Below are 20,718 nucleotides of genomic sequence, written 5' to 3'. Positions count from 1 at the left end.
AAAAACTGTGAAAACAATAGATAACAGAAAAGACAAAAGGAGAAAGCAAACAGATACAACAAGATATCAAACCAAAAATCGGCATGGCCATGCTTAAAATTCAGAACAAAATAACTAGAGGGCCCGCAACACCAAAATCCTTGGAAACAGAAAGCCAAAAATGAAATTAAAAGAAACACAACAACACAGTAGACACCATAAACAACCAAGAAATGCCGCCATCATATTGCAGGAACTTTTGTGGTTTGTCAGCGGAACGGTACTCCATTCTTCGACCTCCTTGCCGGCTATATGAACCAGAAAATTGACCCGTCACAGGATAAAATGGATGGAGTAGGTTCAGGAGCATTTTATTCTTTTGGTCGGAGGAGATAGAATTACCTGTGAACAAGACCATTTATTCCCTGCAGCATCATCAGAGATACGATTCAAGCAGGAGGCAGAGCCATTCCATTGAGTATGTAACTTCTAAGTCTAGATGGTAGAGCCCTCTATATACCTGATGTTTCAAGCTGAATGCCCCAGTGAGTGCACCAAAGAAATTGATCTCGGGAGCTCAAGACTCATATTGGAAATATCATTTTTCTTGCAACTGAAGTGAATTTTGTTCTATTCATTCATTTCCCCATCCAAACTTAGGAGCATCGTATGCCGGAGTAGCTAGAGCGCTTCTCTCTGCATTGTGTCCCGGCCGACCATGAACACATCGTTGCATCGTATGCCGGAGTAGCCAGAGCGCTTGTTCATCGCTGCATCATATGTCGGAGTAGCCAGAGTGCTTCTCTCTGCATTGTGTCTCGGCCGACCATGGACACATCGCTGCATGGTATGCCGGAGTAGCCAGAGCGCTTCTCTCTGCATTGCGTCCCTGCCGACACCTCAAAACTCGATTATGTCACGTTGGGGAAAGACGGCAAGGATTTGGCATGTTCAATCAACTGGGCAAAAGATGAACCGAATTTGACATGTTAAATCAATGGCTGAAAACACTCCAATCGTCTAACGATTCATCAGACGAAGGGGAGAGATGACACGAGGGCAGGGAGGGGAATTCATTTTCATCAGACGGAGGGGAGAGATGACATGAGGGCAGGGAGGGGAGGGGAATTCATTTCAGAGGGAACGCCTTACGGCGTAAAAATCTCAAAAATATGTTAAAGCATCTATCGCGTCACCAATTGTTGGTCTTCTTTTTCTTGTCTCAGGACATAAAATTCTCGGTTGTATTATTGTAGCGTTAATAGCTCCTGAACTCTCGAGCCAAGACAAAGACTTTGATAACAGTAACATTTGAAATTTATGTTGAAGCTTTTCCCGTCTCGTGACATATATCTTAATGGATTCACAATTACCCATTTTAAAACACCAAGGTACAGATCGATTCACGGCACTTGATGTGTACAATTCCCGTGGAGTTTTCCCTTCTCTGAACATATAAAATCCTATCATTTTCTTAGCTATTCCCTTTCGTTTTCACCAATATGATTGCAATTCCAACCAGATAAAGAAGGGGCTAAAGGGAATCTCAATAGGTCACTCTTAAGACGCTGCAAAATATTTAATTGCTCATCCCGGAATACTTCCTTACACTCATATGATACGTTGGGCCATTGAAATCGTGGATACCACCAGGCGTTTAATGCATACACCTAAAGGAACAGTTGTCGGTTCTTTTCATTTCAGAGGGCAGGGAGGGGAATTCATTTGAGAGGGAACACCTTACGGCGTAATAATAATTATAGCCAGCCTCTGTATTCTTCCCTGAAAAACAGGCAACCTGTATATTCTTTGGTCTGTGTAATTTGGTATTTTGACAGGTCACATGGAATGCATTTGTCAGGTCACATGGAATGGGCGATTCCTATTTCCGTCACAGTTTTTTAATTAATGCCCCATTTGTCAGGTCACACCTAATGGGCGATTCCTATTTCCGCTACAATTTTTTAATTAATGCCCCCTGACATGGGGGCGCGATAGGGAAATATAACGCGAGACTGTTTTTTTTCCTCCTCCAATTTTTTTTCTCGCGTTATATTTCCCTATCGCGCCCCCATGTCAGGGGGCATTAATTAAAAAACTGTGGCAGAAATAGGAATCGCCCACGGAATGCATTTGTCAGGTTTATGTGTTCATCTTTGGAGTATTGATTTTCGAGATACAGATAATCAAAACCCAATCCAAAAGATCATAAATCCTTTTGATTTCAATGGGCTGGTTTCCGTTTTCTCCCATCGCAGGTAACTCTACTTGTAACTCACAATGAGCTATACTATTGTCATTTATCGTAACTCTGCCTGTAACTCATAATGCGCTATTCACAATAATATAAATCATTTTTAATATTGCCATCTATCGTGATGCTATTTGCAATACATGCCATAAATTTTAATAATTTGATCATGAGAGTTAAACAAAACAATTGGTTTCTTTTCTATTCTTTATTTAAAAAGATTTCCCCGAACCCTAATCAGATTAAGGTGAGTTCATTTAAGCTAAATGTTATTAGGAAATTGTATTGCAGGTTTAGAATTTCTATAATCAATTAATGGTATGCTTTTTCAATTTCAATTTTCCGTCAGTTAAATAGTATCTAGAAGTGTTTTGTTTAAATAGAGTAAATGAAAAATGAAATTAATTTAATATAAATGTTTTTTATTTTTATTTTAATTATTATTATTATTTTTTTAAATATAATAAATGTAGTTTTAAAGCAATGTGTTTTAAATATAAACATAAAATTTAAAAATCAATTTAATTTTAATAAAAAATATTTTTTTATTATATATATAAAATAAGAAAAATAATGTTAGGTTCTATTTAAAAAAAAAAAATAAAATAAAAAAAATTATATATATATATATATATATATATATTTTTAAATATTATAAGGTTTTGTATTAATTATTTTAATTTTTAATTTAGAGAGTTTTTTATTTTTTATCATTTATTTAAATTTATTTTTTTATTATTATGGTTATAAGCTAAATGTTTTTTCAATGTCTTTTTACCAATATTCAATTTAAAGTATTTTTGTAATGTAAAAACAAATTTTTAAATTGAAAATTTAATTGAATGAGTAAAGTCTGTTTAGCTTAATTGCATTTTTGGAACTTTTTAATTGAATGAAAATTTAATTTAATTGCAATTAATCTAACCCACCTTACACATTTTAGCAAACCATGATTTTGTGATCCGAATTGGATCCTCAAACACTCTTACAGTTCCTTGAACTCTGTAAAACTCATACCGAAGTTTCAAAGTGCTATGGATGTCGAGCTTATCAGAAATAACCTCTGAACAATGGCAATTTGTGGTCAGCACAGAGCAACAAGGACCCTCGGTCAAAGCGCGCAGACCGTTGGCCCATGGTAATCGTGTGCTAGTGCAAATTGGCAAACCGGAGGTCAAATCCAAAAATAGAGGCAGTTTCTGATACGCGCAGGGCGTCCCCCTCAGTGAAGGAAAGCCCTGAGCGCTTGATCACGAGGAAAGTATAAAACCATACGGAAATCGTCAATTTCATCAGAAGGCGGGCCCTGCGCTAAAACCGGCAGGATATCAAAAGGACCTCAAGGGGTAAGCGGGTTCGACTGAGTCCCACCTAATGCCATACAACGGGTGACACGCGTCCGACAGATGAGAGAGAAAACTGCTCACATCGCGCGGGTAAAGGGCATGCTACTTACCCACCCGATATGGACGAAGACCGTAGGATCTGGAGGCCCCAGATCAATGGCAGAGAAGCAATCCAATGGATGATCGGATTCGACAAGGAAATAGGCTGAGGCGGATAAGATTTGAGATCTGGCATGACTGATGAGTTGGCAGAGGAAACAATTTCACAGGCAATCTTGGAGCAATGGAAATAACGACCATTCAAAGAGAACTGACACTTAGTTCGTGAGGAAACAGGTGGCCACCTCTCTGTGAAGCGTTACAGTGATGATGACACAGCAAGGGAATTCCAGTGGACAAAGGTAGGAGATCCAGAGAGCCAGGAAGTAGAAATGAACAGTCAGGGAGCAGATTGGCTTTAAGCCACAAATAGACAGAGGAAGTAGGGGGGAGTAGGAAATGAGAACAAAGAGAGAGAGAGAAGCAAAATTGCAGAGAACAGAGAAGCTTAGCTGACCTGCAGAGCAAAGGCAGCATCGAGCAGACAGAGACAGAGAGAGTCCAAGAGTTTGTGAACTCCAAGGAAGGCTTGAAAGGTTCAAGCAACTCTTCTGCGTATAATTGTCAGGTATTGAGTACCAAATTGGACCCATACCACTAAGACCAGTTGAGGTTGAGTTTCAGTAAGGGGAGTCTATGTACTTTAGAGACTTGGGGGATCCAAGTACAGTCCTACTAATCATCATCTATTGAGTGAGACTCAATTTGAGCTCATTGTTGTAAAACTCTGCTTTTTAAGACACAATAGAAAGGCCACCACTGAAGGCTGGACCAGGAGATGTAACCCAGGAGGATTGGGTGAACTCTTTATTAAGCTTGTTGTGTTTTATGTGTTTTCTTACTGTGTTTTCTTACAGTTTTAGTGTCTGTGCATTTCGCAATCTTATCAATCCGTTGCATAAAATAACATAGGCACACCCCATCACATAAGTCTGTAATACCTCCATTAATTAACTGAGATCATTCACGAGTGATTTCAGATCAAGTGGTATCAGAGCTCCTAGGTTGTTTAAGGATAAACAAGCTTGTGTTGGATTTTGTTGTTGAATGCTAACTAGATTAAAGCTTAAATTAGGAGAAGGAGAGTTGGTCGAAACTAACCCGGAAATTGGAAGATTCTGTCCTAAGAAGAAAATGTCAGAAGAAAGTCCCTTAGGACCAGACCCCCAATTTATAGATAGTTTCCTGGCCATGAGGTCCATGGTAGAGGAAATTTATAGGGAGTTTAAGAAAGGTAAAGATGTAGATTCATCACAGTCCAAAGAAAAAGGAGAAGAAGAACCTCTCCTCCATGACCACTCAAAAGGCAAAGAGAAAGAAGAAAACTTTCTCACACTTCCTAATAGCCCTGAACATAAAAAGAAGACGTCTTTGATTAAATTAGATGTTAAATTTGATTTACCAATATATGATGAAGCGTTGAATGCAAATAAGATGGATAATTGGATCAGAAATATTGATGTTTATTGTAGAGTGCAAAGTATCGAATCAGACAAGAGTAAGATTCAGTTGGCCAGCCTACGCCTTGGAGGCATTGCCTTGGTATGGTGGGAAGGCAGGACACAAACTGACATGAAGAAACATGGTAAGATTCTCTCTATCTTGATAAAATTTGTTTCTAAAATCAAAAAGTAGTTCTATCCACTAGCTTACATGCTGCAAGCCATGATGAGCTGGCAAACGTTTTGCCAATTGAAAGGGCAAAGTGTACAAGGTTACACCTAAGAATTTAGGAAAAGAGATTTGATTCTAGGAATTTTATTAGACTCACCAAAGACTCTGTTGAAGTACATAGGTGGTCTACACAACTAAGGAACTTCATTCCGAAGTTAAGTTGAATCATCTATTATTTATTATTTATTATTTATTATTTATTATTAAGGGACATTACATATAGTTATTTATTACTTCATGTTTTCCCTACACCCTATGTTGAACTAGTATAACCAGCAGGCATCGAAAGTTTCACAACACCCGAGAAATCTCAAGGAATCTCTGTCCTTTTTCCCTCCTTCGGAACTAGGCATAAGCCTCCCGGGTCTGTATCCTAGTCCAAGGCTAGTCCCAAGGCTCACGCTTGACTCAGACCTCATTTACCCCAAGGCAGGCATCCAATACAATACTCAATGACTCTGGGCATCTCGCAAGGTTGGACCACTCCCTCCACAACTACTAAGGCGCACAGCCCCAGGCATCGAAGTCCTTACACCCCCACCAGACTTTGGCATCCCAATCCAATAACAGGCACCTAGCCTAGAACATTAGGAACTTGGCCTCCTCAAGATGGTCCCATAGCCCTTCAAGAGCTATCCATCAAGAGCTACACAAGGCAAAGGAACCACTAGCATATGTAGTGTTGATTGAGTTTCTCCCCAGCCCATATGGTGTTACTTATTCTCCCTCAAGCATATGGGCTCACATAAGATCATCAAATAAACCAGCGCTCTCAACCCATTTGTGGAGTCCTGTGAATCATCACACCTCAACATGCAACCAATGCATTAGCTATACCATCATAGTATCATAGAAAATAATCCACATGCCAATTCTTGCATGTCATTATGAGAACATTCATCATTGTTAATATCAACATTGTGAATAATAACGAACTGCATGCTCATGCATGTCATAAATTTGTACACAACTATCACATGCTTCACCTCATGAAATACCATCATAAGTTATAACATCAACATATTTACATCAAAGATATATCACGACTGCACATAATAAATGAACCACATGTCAATAAACCTCATATTATAGCATCATAATTCCTATGCCATGTTATGCATATCATATCCATCATGAGTATTCAACATTAAATACCTATCATCACGTAGTTAATGAATATTTCAATATACCTTGACGTAACATCATAATACTTATGCATATCATCATCATCATAAGGATATATCATCACTGTTGTAACAACTATATAAATATGAACCACATGTGCATGATCACCCTCATACCATCATATCATGAAACATCATCAATATGAGAAACATCTCAATACTCATCAAATATAGAATAATACTCTATAAGCATTCTTATCATGATTCATCAGAAAAATCAATTTCATTTACTTTACAAACTTTCAACTATGAACTAAGATTATTCAACATCCATCTAGGATCTATATTATCTCATCAGTGTTATTAGTGTTATGTTTTCATCAAGATACCAATTACTTTTTCAATAATCATTTCCACTTCTTTCAACTAGGAAGTTGACCATTTACACCATAGGTATAATCATCTAAGTACATCGTTAAATTTCACATGAGCCTCATCATCTTGAGTCTTAATCTCTCATCATATATTCTTCCTTCCCCAAGGAAATTCTGGTGAGATTCATTGTTAAGATGTTACTAGTCATACAATCATTATTTAAATCATCTATCTCAAAATTAAAATCCCTTGGTTTTACATCCATTTACCCTTCGACTTACTGATTCCAATACCGCTATATGTAATTGCATATAAACACTAGGTCATCATGATTTAATTTTATAGCACACTTAATTTACTTGCATGAGGGTTTGTTGATCCATGTTGACTTATACATACATCACTTAACAATTATCATTTTCATCTACAAAAATATTTCTTATCTCGTCAAGTTCCTATCTCAATACCACTTGATTGCTTTATCGTAAATTCACCCTTCTTCAAGTTGGACAAGAGATTCTTGCTCATTAAATAGTATCTTTATTTTAGATTTTGAAACAGTTGGAAACACTACTACCATCATTGTCCATGAAAAATTTAAATGTGTGGTGTTCTGTGGGAACAACCTATTTTAATGCTATGGGAACAAAACTTGATAAGTTTCTCTATGTGAAGTCCCACTCATGAAATAATGAGTGCAAATCAGTCAAGTACAACCTCTATTAATTGACTCTCACTTCTTTTGTCAATATGTACACAATCCCTCTCAAGGTATCCTTATAAAATTTCTAGCAACATTCCTTCTATACTTCAACTATTAAACTATGTAGATCATCACCATGACCATTACCAATCATGTTTCTCGGTCCACTCATCAATACCCTTAAAAGAACTTTCTTCTTAATAAAACATCCCTTCATTTCCTCCTACCCGATATTCATAGATATATTTTTATTTTTTTCTTCATCTTAATTTCCTAATATTCCATGTCTACTAGCTTCAAAAATGGAAACTTCTTCACTTCATTCTATTTTATTAAATTGACTTTAATTTTTCACCTCCAGTCATTGTGGTTTCTTTTCCTTCTCTCTTAGAAGCATAGCATTGATACACTTTGGAAATGTTGTTACTATTCCCCAACTTGGGTAATACCCTATAAATAAATTCATTAAGATGGCTACCAAATGTAATCTGCTTATCATTTCCTATTTTAAGACATCAACATAATAAAATTGCCTGATCATACATCTTGTTATCCATAATTCATAGTTAGTAACCTATGGAAAACTTTACAATGTGGCTCTCCCATTAGAGGGAAAAACTATTATAGATGTTGTCATGCACACAACTTATCTGATCCAAGTTGACCATAATCACATTAGTTATCATCATTAGAAAAATTGCAAGTTTCTCATTTCCATTTCTCCTTAGACAACTTTATCCAACATATGCAATTAACCTTGAATCACGAAACCTCATGTAACATCATACTCAACATCATAACCGTTAATTAAACTAAACTAAAATCATAGTGTACGATTTAGATGCATCATAAAGTTTAAACAATAAAACATGCTTTTATATGCTCCATAAAAGTATCTGTCTTAGCTAAGTAAGCAATCCATCAATGGAAATTTTGATAAATTTGATAAGCAATCATCATTTCGAACCTCAGAAATCATACTATTGTTGGACTGTATACTTTCAGTGGTGTGTGCACTTTTAAATTTAATGCAAGGTGTATATCAATTGTTCTCGAATATCTCTTTTATGTATGCTTAGTACTGTGTATGTTATTTTAATCACAATTTGGAAGAGAAACACCTACAATATATTGTCTACCAACTGTTATAATACCACAATGAACCAACAAGTAAACTCATATGTCTTTGTGGAAATTTCTAAGATATTCTAAGTGGGTATCTTTCGACTATGACTGATATAAATGAGTATTTTTGGGGCTGGACCATTTCTGGGCAGAATATATGTTTCATGCTTGTGATTTAAATAGTCTATAATGTTCCTAAACTCCCATCTAAATAACTCGAGAAACATGGATGCTTGCTCTAAAGAAGACTTTGCCCTTAATATTAAACCAATTATTCAACCAGAAAATGCAAGACTGAAATGCAATGAAAATGCTCTAATGAGATAATGTAGATCAATAGTATTGAATAACCTGCTATCCAAGATTACAATATTACAAAAAAACTTTTCCAATGAATCAATAAGTCACAACAAAACTATATACCTTTAATCATGTGACTCATTTAGAATTTTGCTTTGTTATATGGTTGTAATGGAATATAAAGTGTACAAGCACAAGTAGCTAGAGATAAACAAGTTGTCCACAAAGAGCTATGTGAGCAACACCTTGGATTAATAAACTTTTAGATTAGTGAAGCACTATCACACCTTTAGTTGTTGTAGTTGATTATAACACTGTTCATTTTGTGAAACAGTGTTTAAAAAATGGTAAGAGGATGCAAGCACAAAAAACTCAAGAAAATGATATTTCTATCAGTGGTTTTACCATGCAATGAGATTCTAATAAGAGCAGATAACCACAGAGGAAAAGGCCGGTATCCAAACCAGAGAAGAAATAAGAAGGGAGGCTCATTCCAATACTAATGCAAATATCAATCTGTTGTCTATAAAATGGCACAATAATGCATGAGAAAACCAATGAGGAGCTAATGAATGCACCAAACTTTAAGTTATAACAACGTTAGTCTGCTGTCATGAAATCCGATTGTTGTAGCTTATTGCCAAGAATATATTAGTCCTTAGATACCAAAAATCAATAACTAATTAAAGCAAAACTGCAATGTGATGTGAGTCACTAGATGATCCAATCACTCCACCAAATCACTTCTCAAATGATCACTGAATGCAAGATAAAGAGTACTAATGATCTAGATTCAAGCTTAGTGCCAAATGCAAACGTAATGTATCATTGTAATGTCAAGATCAGACCTATATGAGATCTCTAAGAAAAATCAGATTTCTAACAGTGAAATCAAGTCACCCGCATATGCATGCAATGATAGCCAAACACTTACAGTTGATCTTCCAAAACAGATGGTGATACCCTTGGAATTTCAGGTCTCACTTCCATAATTTAATATCAAAATTTTGTAATGATTCTAAAGAAATAAGCTGGCTGTAGCTAGTTTAGCAAGTATATTAGTCTACCAAAGCCAGATCAGTTATCAAAATGTGATGAGAAAGAAATTTGAAACTTGAACAGTAAGTAGGAGGTGCTTACTATGATGAGAAAGGTTCAAATATTATGGACACCTTGTCCACCATTCATGAATGTGGCGTAGACCAATAAAGTAAATTTTAACTTAGCACCAAGTGAAGGTATGCTAAAGTTTTGACGAGTGAGAAAAAATGATGCCACCGAAAATAGTAAACGATATATGGTAGAATTAATCAAAATGGAATTATATCATCCCATGAGAAAGATGACGAGATCTATCATCCTGGGAAAGAAAAGGCCTGATCCATCTTAAACATGAACATATTGGAAGTGAAATAAAAAAAATGTATTGCAAGAAACAAACGTAATAGGCAGTTATAAAAGTAGCTGAGCTTATTTTAAGTGGGACTCTAAGACCTTGCACAAGGGAGATTTGGGTGGCTGGAAAATGAGGAAGGAATGAGACTAAATAGCAATCTTCATTAAAAGATAACATAGGGACGTCTGAGGAAGCAATAACAAAGTGTTTTATGGTGCTCTATTCAATTGGACAACCAACAATCAGAAGGAAACACATTATGTGCTCTTTCCCTGTTTTTTTTTTTGTATAAGATTCCTTTGAATTTTTGTCGTGAGTGTTTGTTTACTTTTTGCAATATTTATTCTTGCTTTAGGATTTGACCTACTGCAATCTTGCCATAAAACATCTTCAGCATAGAACCAAAAATAGATTAGGGTGAAAATCAATTTCAATAATGAAAACCTCAAAAAGGAATCTATCTTTAATCAAATCGCATTTCCTATTAATCTTGATCACAGAATAAAATCTTAAAAATCTAGCTTCTTTTATCAAATTCTTGATTAATTCCCCTTATACTTTTCTTTCTCCTCGACCAATTTCAGATTTAATTCACTTTTCTATCTATTTCAATTTTGATTCAAGAAGAGATTAAAAAAAAACATGACTGGATAAGAAAAGAAAATTCTGACTTTAAGAGGCTATCTGGGTCCGACCTGTATAATTAGGGTAAATAATGATCACGGTGGAATCAAATTTGAAAATGAATTGTATGTAATTTTTTTTAATCGCATAACTATGACATAATGAATAAGTTAATAACACTAGATTAAAATAAAAATAAAAATTACATGTGAAAATAAGCTGATAGACAGAAAATATACCAATCTTTAAGAGAATTATACATCGTCAATTATGGGTAGATTATCACCATCCATGAGTTTATTAAGTGTGACCATAACTATAGAGCAAGAATTTATAAATATTGTCAAATCGCACTGCTGAATTGATAACTTGCATGATCAAACAAACAATTTCAAATTTGGTAATGGTCTAATTGCATGCCATGCATTAGGGGAAAAATCTACAAAACAGGAGATTGAAATGAATCAAGAATCTTCAAAACTTTGTTGAATAAATTTGGCATGGTTAAAACATATCTAGTTAAAAATTCACTGCATAATTATCACAACAATAACCTAAGTATCTTGGCTCTTATTTTATGCTTCTTCAGTGATGAATCTTGATATTGAGTGACTGATAGTATTATCGCAGTGTTTGGTTGCATTATTCCAATGGTGTCTTTTGAGCATACAAGGTCTCTACATCAACCTTTTTTTTTTTTTTTTTACAGTTCATCAAATTTCTTTCTCATCACATTTTGATAACTGATCTGGCTTGGTAGACTGATATACCTATGAAACTAGCTACAACCAGCTTATTTCTTTGATCTTACTGTAGAATCATTACAAAAGTCTGATATTAAATTATGGAAGTGAGACCTGAAATTCCAAGGGTATCACCGTTTGTTTTGGAGGATCAACTGTAAGTGTTTGGCTATCATCGCATGCATATGCGGGTGAAAGTTGGAGAATACTTGACAACAATAAAGATTACAAGGTTGTATAATGTCAAAATACTTGACAACAAGAGACTTTATAAATGTGCTGTATTACTTTTGTCTAAACTGTAAATGATATTATGAATTTCAAAATTTACATAATACACACACACACACACACACACACACACACACACACACACATATTATGTAAAAGGCCATAAAAGATATAAAATAAAATTAGCATAAAATAGCATAAGTTGGCGCAAGCATACTATCATAAATCAAAAGGGCATATCCTGCATAGCTACCCTGCTACATGTATAGCATGTTAACAAATAAGATACAATGAACAGCAGACTACTACTAGCCTACTAGGCTTCAACCCCCTATAAGAATGGGAAATTGAGAGCACACTCAAAAAATAGAGCATTAGTCCCACAGACATGAATGAACTACAGTGGCAAGATCTGGTATAGATGACTCATAAATCCCATGGTGGATTGTATTCAAGTAGCATTTTGCAAAGTGGCAGTAACCCCACTACAGGCATACAATGTTAACAAATACAATACAATGTGAAATAAACCACCAATAGGCTTTAACCCCTATTAAAATGGGAAATTGCATGCAAAATAAGGAAATAGTGCAGTAATACCACAATCATGCACTAGTGAGCAATCATAAACTAAATGGTGACACTACAACATACAAAATAAAAAATCACAAAAAGACATACTTATTACACGTAGACAATGAATGATTGCTTCACTCCAATGTAGTGCAATAACCTTGTAGCATCATTAGTTGCTCTGCATATGAGACACTATACAAACCTTGACACAATTAATGGACCATGCACAAATTTAATTGCATCATTCCACAGTCAAAATTCATCAAGGGCTTGCTAGAAAGCTAGAGTAGGAAATCCACGTCTAGAAAGTTCATTTTTAGAAACTATTGCATGCCATAAGGTCCAATATCAGAAACTTGGGATAGCCAAAACAATCATCAATTAGCACATAGGTACTGCAAATTTTATAAACCCACCAAGGATTTCAGTTTCATAAGGAGCTCCAAAATATTTCTAATACTGTTAATGCGAAGCAAATTAAAACAACTACTTCACTGATAGCTCAAAGCCTCAAGCAACCATCTAAGAGAATCTGGATACTTGAAATTTAATGAGTATAACGAGAATCTTACAATGGACAAGTGAAATAGCTATTTAAAACAACAGTTTTGGTAATTAATATCTACAGCCTATGAAGACACTTGGGCCAAAATGCCATCCACAATAATATAGATTCTTAAAATTCTGTAAGCTGATAAAAAAAAATCAGGAAGACCAACTAAAATAGCCTAAGTGTGGGAACTCAAAATTTTGCAATCTCACAAAAGATTGGGAATTCAAAGAAGAATGACGAACCATGTAAACAGAGATTTGGAATTTAATAGCATATTAGCAATTCCAACATTAATCAAAATCAATTGCAATTGTAGTCTACCAAGTGAGCCTCGTAGAGATACGAAATATGTTGTTCAAAGATCAGTATTTCAAGGATTATTGAGAGACATAAATAATGTTGCTGTAACATTAATATTCAACATCATAACAATTAATTAAACTAAATTGAAATCATAGTGTATGATTTACTTTGGTGGGTTTATAAAATTTGCAGTACCTATGTGCTAATTGATGGCTGTCTTGGCTATCCTGAGTTTTTAATATTGGACCTTATGGCATGCAATCGTGTCTAAAAATGAACTTTCTAGAAGTGGATTTCCTGCTCTAGCTTTCTAGCAAGCCCTTGATGACTTTTGATTGTGGGGTGTGTGGAATGATGCAATTAAATTTGTGCATGGTCCATTAATTGTGTTGAGGTTCGTGTAGTGTCTCATATGCAGAGCAGCTAATGATGCTACAAGATTATTGCACTGCATTGGAGCGAAGCAATCATTCATTGTCTGGTTGTAATAAGTATGTCTTTTGTGATTTTGTATTTTGTATGTTGTAGTGTCGCCATTTAGTTTATGATTGCTCACCAGTTCATGATTATGGGATTACTGCACTATTTCCTTATTCTGCTTGCAATTTCCCATTTTAATAGGGGTTAAAGCCTATTGGTGGTTTATTTCACATTATATTGTATTTGTTAACATTGTATCCCTGTAGTGGGGTTACTGCCATTTTGCCAAATGTCACTTGTATACAATCCACCATGGGATTTACAAGTCATTTGCACTAGATCTTGCCAATGTAGTTCATTTATGACTGTGGGACTAATGCTCTATTTTTTGAGTCTGCTCTCAATTTACCATTCTTATAGGGGGTTGAAGCCTAGTAGGCTAGTAGTAGTATGTTGTTCATTGTATATTATTTGTTAACATGCTATACATGTAGTAGGGTAGCTATGCATGATATGCCCTTTTGATTTATGATAGTATGCTTGCGCCAACTTATGCTATTTTATTTTATATCTTTTATGGCCTTATATATATATATATTGAAATTCATAATATCATTTACAGTTTAGACAAAAGGAATACAACACATTTATAAACTCTCTTGTTGTCAAGTATTTTGACATTATACAGCCTTGTAATCTTTATTGTTGTCAAGTATTCTCTGACTTTCACTTAATTAGTTATCAAGCTCATGTATTTACTGATTCACAATATACAGGTTTTATCTTTTCTCCTCTCTTGACAAATATGGTATGTTTATCTAGGTTAGTGATTATAATTTACAAGTCACAACCTAGGATTGAATTTCAGTTTACTAGAGGAGTCATAATGATGACTTACAAAATTGAAGTGTCAACATTGGAATTTGTGAATACTTGTAAACTAGGTGGATTAATGAGAAAACATTGAACAAGAAGCATAAGAACATATGTTGTTGGAAATTCTAAATGATACTTCAATAAGAATATGCACATTTGAGGATGTATAATGGATAACCAAAATATGAATAGTGATCATGAAATTTTAATTTTGGTGTTGAAGATTTAAAAAATAACTGTGCAACAAATAATATCTTAATGATGAATTTCACTAAATTTCATTGAGAAAGAAGAATACATGGCTAAACGTTATAGGCCATTTAAAATTTAATGATGTACTTAAAATGAGTATACCTATGGGGTAAATGGGCAACTTAGTAGTTGGAAAAAGTGGGAATGATTATCAAAAAGTAATTAGTATCTTGATGAAAACATGACACTAATAAGAATGGTGAAATAACCTAGATCCTAGGGAGACGTTGAATAATCTTATTTCATAGTTGGTATTCAGAATTGATTCATGATAAGAATGATTATAGTATTATTGTTCTATATTTTATGTGTATTGAGATGATTCTCATATTTATGATGAGGTTTCATGATATGATGGTATCAGGATAATGATGCACATGTGATTCTTATAGTGATGATGTATCCTTATGATGATGCTGATATGCATAGGCATTATGATGTTATGTCGAGGTATATTGACATATTCATTTACTACGTGATGATAGGTATTTAATGTTGAATACTCATGATGGATATGATATGCATAACGTGGCATAGGAATTATGATGCTATAATATGAGGTTTATTGACATGTGGTTCATTTATTATGTGAAGTCATGATATGTCTTTGATTCAAATATGTTGATGTAATAACTTATGATGGCATTTCATGACGTAAAGCATATGATAGTTGAATACAAATTTATGACATGCATGAGCATGGAGTTCGTTATTATTCATAATGTTGCAATTAACAATGATGAATGTTCTCATGATGACATGAAAAACTTGGCATGTGGATTAATTTTATGACACTATGATGGTATAGCTAATGCATTGATTGCATATTGAGATGTGGTGATTGGCAGGAAATCACAAATGGGCTGAGAGGGCTAGTTTATTTGATGATCTCGTAGGAGCACATACCTGCGAGGGAGAATATGTAACACCATATGGGATGGGGACAAACTCAATCAACACTACATATGCCAGTGGTTCCTTTGTCTTGTGTAGCTCTTGATGGATAGCTCTTGAAGGGCTATGGGACCATCTTGAGGAGGCCAAGTGCCTGATGTTCTAGGCTAGGTGCCTGTTATTGGATTGGGATGCCGAAGTCTAGTGGGGGTGTAAGGACTTCGATGCCTGGGGCTGTGCACCTTAGTAGTTGTGGAGGGAGTGGGCCAGCCTTGCGAGATGCCCAGAGTCATTGAGTACTGTACCGGATGCCTGCCTTGGGGCAGATGAGGTTTAAGTCAGGCGCGAGCCTTGGGGCCAGCCTTGGACTAGGATACAGACTGGGGAGGCTTATGTCTGGTTCCTAAAGTGGAAAAAAGGACAGAGATTCCTTGAGATTTCCTGGGTGTTGTGAAACTTTCGATGCCTGCTGGTTATACTAGTTCAGCAGAGGGTGTAGGGCAAACATGAAGTAATAAATAACTAAATAAATAAATATTAAATAATTCAACTTAACTTCGGGACAAAGTTCCTTAAAGTGGGGAAGTATGTAATGTCCCTTAATAATAAATAATAATAATAATAAAAAATAAAAAATAAAAAAATAGTAATAATAAATAATAATAAAATAATAACAGACAATACTAAAGCTCTAAATAAATATAAAAAGAAATAAAACAAGAAAGCAGTAAAATCAGTAAAGCTATCAAAAAGTAAAAACAAAAAAAGTAATAAAGTTGTATGTAGACACATGGAGTGTGTGCATGTGGTTCCCCTTCCAATGTTTGCTCTATTTAATAGATGGTGAGGAAGATGAGAGGCATTCCATCATTCCATGATTTCATCATCCATTCTCTTGGGAGAATAGTGTTATGAGACAAAGGATCCCTGGCAGTAGTACGTTGATTGAGGGCTCGAGGGTGGCCAGTTGTAGCAAGATTTTGTGCAACTGAGCTCACAGTTGGGTGGAGAGTCATCCCTAAGACTTTGTTGCAGGTAGCAAAATTCAACTAGCGTTAAACTAGCGTTCCGCAGGTAAGTTGTCTCTCTCTTCACTCATATTTATGTAATTTAATGTTAACTAGCTGATAAAGTGCTTTTGATTATAAATTGATTGAATAATCCAATTAATTATATGTTGTTATTTTGGGGCTGTTACATATGATATTAGAGCACTTTATGTAATAATGGAGATCAAATAACTTTTATGCAAAAACAAATTTCCGAGAAGAATTGCAACTACAAAACAGAGGATTGACAGTTTAATAATGAGATTAACATAGTAATTTCGAAGAATTGCATTTTGCATTTGCTAAAATTAAGTGTTTCTTCTGAAATATCATAATAATTTAGTACGAATAAGATTTTGATAGAAGAGTATGGAGAAAAAGAAAAGAAGATTAAAATTAACGAAAAATTGAAAATTTTGGTAGTTAGCATACTAGAGTATTAGAATAATAAAAAAATGTCTTCCATTAAAAACAGAGTTATTTAAAAGCAATCATACAAGATTATATTTAATTTGACACCAATAAAAGGAACTAAATATAGAACAAGCATGTTTATGGGTTAAACCCCCGAAGCATGAATTGTTTATGAAAGTGAAAAGCGAATGCAGTGTGCAGCTCCCTCCCCTCAATTACTAGCACCTCCAATGTTCTTCCTTCAGTGAATTAATCATCAAGTTTAGTGGTATTAAAAATCATTTTTGACGATTTGGGTACATTGGAGCAACTGACTGTATATTTGGGTACGGATATCATAAATGCCTTTCAATAGATAGGTCAGTTGGATATAAAAAAAATGCAAATGCATGTGTATAATATTATAATGATTTACCTCAATCAAGAATTATACTTTGGGAGGGAAGATTACATACCTAGTAACACAAATTACTTTCACCATGTTATAAAAAAAAGGAATGACATTAGTACATTTTTTCCAATATTAGAGCAAATACCCACTACTAGCCATATTAGCACAAATAGAATACACATAAATAAAAATGATCTAGCGCTAAAATTGAGAGCTCAAAGTCATTTATTCTGCAACCAGAAAAGTAAATAACTTCAAAAGGCTTCTTCTGTACAAGTTGGTGTCACACAGTGCACTAACTTCCATGGAAATTTCCTCTGCACACGTTGGGCATTACATAGGGCACAAACTTCCATAAAGCTTGATCATGACAGATGCTGGTATTTCCTCCAATGCCTAAACAGTCTTAATAAATTATAAGGGCTGCCAAACTTTTCTCAAATGTTGTGAGTACACATCCAATGCATTCTAAAATTAGGCATGTCAAGTACCTTCCTGAGCAGAGCTTTCTACTCATGCACCACTGTAGACCCCTCATTATAAATATATTTGATTCAGTCCTTGCCAAAGTATTCTCATCATATTTAAATAATCCTCACATCACAAACTTCAAATTGCACAAAAGTTGATATGCAGGGAATGGTAGTCTTGGTTTCACAGCCACCAAGGACTACAATAAGAGACAAAATCTTGGTTGACATCCACCAATGCCATTTAAACAAGTCTAAAAACACAAAATAGTGCGCCTTGAACATGATTGAATGTCGACTCTTGAGTGAAATAAAAAACCTGAAGATTTGTAAGAATGACATTAGAAAGTGGGACACTGGGAAAAATGCCCTTTTTCCCCTTTTGAGAAAGGTAGGGCAATGTAGTTATCAATGCCCAAGAGACAACCAAGTTAGAGGTTAGTAGAATAAATATGTTGAAAGTTGAAACTAAATATTTATGCATTGAAATGGATGCATGTTATCTGTAAAGTAAGATTCTAAACTTTTGCTGCAAGACTAGGTTCATAAGGCATTCCAATGAGATTGTTTCACCCATTCAACTGTGATCTAGTTTGCGTGTAAGCCCTGTTTTCTGGCAACCACTGCCAACTTCGGTCCCTCATGTCGTAGATCAATGATTGCCACCCACGGTTCAAGTTCAAAACTATGGGTAGAACTCTTAATGTGATTTTGGTTGAGGTCTGCTAACTGCATCAAGGTTTTGGGGATGACTCTCCACCCAACCATAGGCTTAATTGTGCAAGGTCTTGCTACAACTGGCCACCCCCGAACCCTCAATCAACGTAATACTGCTAGTGAATCCTCTGTCTTAGAACACTATTTTCCCAAGGGAATGAATGATAGAATCTTGGAATGATGGAATGCCTTCAATCTTCCTCACCATCTAATAAATAGAGCAAACATTGGAAAGGAACCACATGCACACACTCCATGTGTCTACATGCAACTTTATTTCTTTCTTGTTTTTTTTTCTTTTTGATAGCTTTACTATTTTTTTTTACCGTTTTCTTGTTTTATTTCTATTTATTTTTATTTAGAGCTTTAGTATGGTTATGTATTATTTATTACTATTTTTATTTTTATTATTTTTATTATTCATTGTTTATTTTCTCGTATTTTTTAATATTATGGTTATTTATTATTATTATTATTATATATTATTAAAGGATTTATTATTTATTATTTTTATTACTTATTATTTATTATTAAGGGAGGGACATTACATACTCTCCCGCTTTAAGGAACTTCGTCCCGATGTTTAGTTGATTATTATTATTATTATTATTTATTGTTTATTATTTATTACTTCATGTTCGCCCGACACCCTTTGCTGAACTAGTATAACCAGCAGGCATCGAAAGTTTCACAACACCTGGGAAATCTCAAGGAATCTCTGTCCTTTTTCCCACTTTCGGAACCAGACATAAGCCTCCCCGGTCTATATCCTAGTCCAAGGCTCGCGCCTGACTCAGACCTCATCTGCTCCAAGGAAGGCATCCTATGGTTGGGTGGAGAGTCGTCCCCAAGACTTTGTTGCAGGTAGCAAAATTCAACTAGCGTTCCACAGGTAAGTTGTCTCTCTCTTCACTCATTATTTTTGTAATTTAATGTTAACTAGTTGATAAAGTGCTTTTGATTATAAATCGCTTGATTAATCCAATTAATTATGTGTTGTTATTTCAAGGTTTTTAATATAGAAAAGCTCACTAAATCATTAACAGACCTCCAATATATCATCTAGAGGGTACCTTACTTTGGAACTTATATTTATTTGCTTATGCGCAACTATGGAGATTTATGTATTCGATGTGTCAAAGAAGCTGGACTTAAAAGTATGATTACAAAGCAGATCCTAAAATATGTGAAGTTTGAAGATTCTCTAGTTCACTATTGATATATCAGATTGAATTCTTGTAAAATTAAGGCGTTTCTTGACAAATTGGATAGCAAAACCTAATTAAGCAGTAAGGTATGGTTAATATAGAAATGAGTGCAAACTAAGAATTGCTACTGAATTTTGCATAAAATAGACCTGACCAAAAAAATCAAATAAGACCATAGTTAATGCAAAAACAACTTACGAATCAGCTATTTAGCTTAAGTTTATATTAAAAAAAAAAAACCTAAAGCAAGCCAAAAATGGCTGGTCTGACACAAGACATAAATAGGGATATCTATGATATAAAAACAATTTAGTTCTTTGGCTAGAAAATAACAATAACAGAAGATGAGACATCGGATAAAAAATATTGACCTGAAACCCGCGATGAAAAATGGGTATAGCAAATATTATGGGCTGAAATACAAGATCAAGAAAAGAGATATTGGTCTAAAGGTGAAAAATATGATGGATGGCAGAGATGTTAGAGATGTGATAAACCCTGTAAGAAATTTACTATTCACTCCTTATAACCCTTTCGGTTATGCCAGAGAAAATTCTTAAAACTCCTAATACGATGATATTCTGCTAGATCTTGGTCAATTAAGAGGAAGAAGAACCGTTGGCTT

This window comes from Pinus tabuliformis, chromosome 9, assembly GCF_031772625.1.
Source record: "Pinus tabuliformis cultivar Carrire ecotype Pingquan chromosome 9, CPIR1, whole genome shotgun sequence".
NCBI lineage: Eukaryota > Viridiplantae > Streptophyta > Pinopsida > Pinales > Pinaceae > Pinus > Pinus tabuliformis.
This window is presented reverse-complemented; position numbering follows the sequence as displayed.